The sequence below is a fragment of the Mandrillus leucophaeus genome, unplaced genomic scaffold (genome assembly GCF_000951045.1).
Source record: "Mandrillus leucophaeus isolate KB7577 unplaced genomic scaffold, Mleu.le_1.0 Scaffold1220, whole genome shotgun sequence".
In the NCBI taxonomy this organism is placed as follows: domain Eukaryota; kingdom Metazoa; phylum Chordata; class Mammalia; order Primates; family Cercopithecidae; genus Mandrillus; species Mandrillus leucophaeus.
In genome coordinates, this window is record NW_012100544.1 from 800,077 (window position 1) to 802,913 (window position 2,837).

A 2,837-nucleotide genomic window follows, 5' to 3' on the forward strand; every position below is an offset into this window, starting at 1 on the left:
TTAATGGGTACAAAAAAATAGAAAGAGTGAATAAGACCTAGTATTTGCTGGCACAACAGGATGACTACAGTCAAAAATAATTTAATTGTCCATTTAAAAATAATTATAAGTGTATAACTGGATTATTTATAACACAAAAGATAAACACTTGAGGGGATGAATACCCCATTTACCCTGATGTGATTATTATGTATTACATGCCTGTATCAAAATACCTTATGTACCCCATAAATATATACAACTACTATGTACCAACAAAAATTAAAAATTAAAGCCTGCCTCACAACCCTTAGAACCAACCCTGCTGACTCTGTGATCTTGAATATCTATAGCCTTCAGAACTATGAGACAATAAATTTCTGCTGTTTATACCTCCCAGTTTGTGGTACTTTGTTACAGCAGCCTTATGAAACAAATATAATTCTGACGCAGTTGCAGTTGTCCTCAAGGAGATGGGCCCATGTCTGTGTATCAGGTAAGATGGCTCTCTCTGCTAAGAGCCTAAATATTGAAGAGAATTAGGGGTTACAGGGCCAGCATGGAATCAGTAGCTAGACAGCAACGGCCAATTAGTGTCAATTCAATGGAAAAGAAAGGAGGATAATCAGATATTTTATTACGTATATCCAAAGCACATTAAAATAATAAGAGGGTTGCCAACTGCTTCTAGGGTTCAGAATTATATTTCTGACAGTGGGAGGTCATTCAAGGTGGAATATGAGATAAGCCCTAAAAATCAGGCTCATCCAGCAGCCTTGTTCTCTTTAAGTCTAAAATGCTGTCAATAATGTGAGTTCCTGAAGTTTGAATGGTAATTCTCTGTGTACAAGAAAACAAAATTAAAATGCATGTTTTTTTTTTTAACTGTTCACTCTGAAAATGTGATCAAGTTTAGCTAAGTTTTCACGTGTAATGAAGAGTTACTATGTTCGCTCTCACAGAACCAATGTCCTTTATACACCCATATATGAGTCCTCCTCACACACCTTTCAAACAGAGAGAAGAGACAATGGAATTATTGAAATTATAGATTTTTTAAAAAATCAAGCGTGTATAAAAGTCCATGACATACAAAGAGCATACAATGATTTCTAAAGCTAGAAAATATTAAAAATAAGACAGGAAGACTTCAGATTGAAGCAATGAAAAATGTATTCAATCATCAAAAGTGTATGTATCAAGAAAGTACAAGAACCCTTTTATACATGTGAATAAAATGAATTGGGAAATGTTCCATCAGATTGTTAGCCAGATTGACTACACTGAACTATTATATTGTTACGTGAAAACTTCACACCATCCCTCTGGTCATCCCAGAATCTTGCTTTCCCATAGCAGTTCTCTACTATCAATAAGATGTGGCTACAACTGCCTTACATCAACCATGGTTAGTAGCACTGTGAAGGCAGCCATAAGGAGCATGCTATTCTGCCTTGTAAGTGAATATGAGGTGACTTTCTTGACTGTCCATTGCCATAACTGTGATTGCCAAATCTGTGTCACAATTCTACTATGTGGCATTCTTTTTTCCTTAAAAAAAAAAAAAAAAAGAAGACACTCTAATGTTAACATCCTTTATCCATAGCTGAATAAATAATTGAGGTAGATATGTCTTCTGAAGGCAGGGGGACAAGTTTCTTCTCGGTATCTTTAAACATTCATAGTCCTACCCCCATCTTTAAAAAAATAATTAAACATATTTACTTGCCCATTTCTACCTCCTTTATCTTCCCTTATTCTTACTACTCAGTCAATAATGCTGTCAAAAGAGCATGAGACTGGGAATCAAAAACTCTAGATATAAGTCCAAACTCTTAAATTTTCTTGCTATTTGGAAGGCAAGTCTAAGAAAATTCTTTAACATTTTAGCATTCTTGCCTATGAAATGGAATGATTATCATCAACCCTGACTACCATACAAAGTTATTATGATAGGAGATTGCCAGAAAAAATGCCTGATTGGACTTCAGTTAGAAAAACAAATGTATGATTGAGACATTAAATGTTTTACAATCCTGCCTGAGAGGAGTCTGTGAACAGGAGATAGGTGAACTGAACCTAATCTAAAAGGATCAGAAGCAGTCCAGGTAAGATTATAATGAGCAGAAAGTGCTGTCAGATTTTGAAATGTTAACATTTATGAGAATAAGATTGTGAGAATAAGATTGTAAGAATAAGATTATCTGAGGATAGTTTGAGGAGCATGCCATTTGCTCAGAACAAATAAAAGCTTTTGCCTGTGCCCCTGTCCCTTTCTATTTCCCCAAGTCTCTCCTATTGAGCCAAACTCTATAGCTCTCTCTGATAACTTCAGACAAAATGACCTCACCTTTTCCCAACTGCCCAGAGCACAAACAACCTGTATCATTTATATAGTCCCCTAATTAACAGGTAATCGCATACTGTCTTGATTTCTATGCATTTTTATGTGTTAATATTCAACGGCTTCTTAGTTAAAGGTGATTTATTCAAATCCATAGAGATAGGCACAGTGTTAGACATGTTAAGTGTTATTTCATCCATCTGCCTTTGCAGCTTATCCTACAATCCTTTCAGATTTACGCTCTTTCCTAAAGGTAGTCTTGTATTTTCTAAGAAAAGTCAATTTTCAGCCAGGCACAGTGGCTCACACCTGTAATCCCAGCACTTTGGGAGCCCAAGGTGGGCAGATCACAAGGTCAGGAGTTCGAGACCAGACTGACCAACATGGTGAAACACCATCTCTACTAAAAATACAAAAATTAGCCAGGCATGGTGGCATGTGCCTGTAATCCCAGCTACTCAGGAGGCTGAGGCAGGAGAATCGCTTGAACCCAGGAGGTGGAGGTTACAGTGAA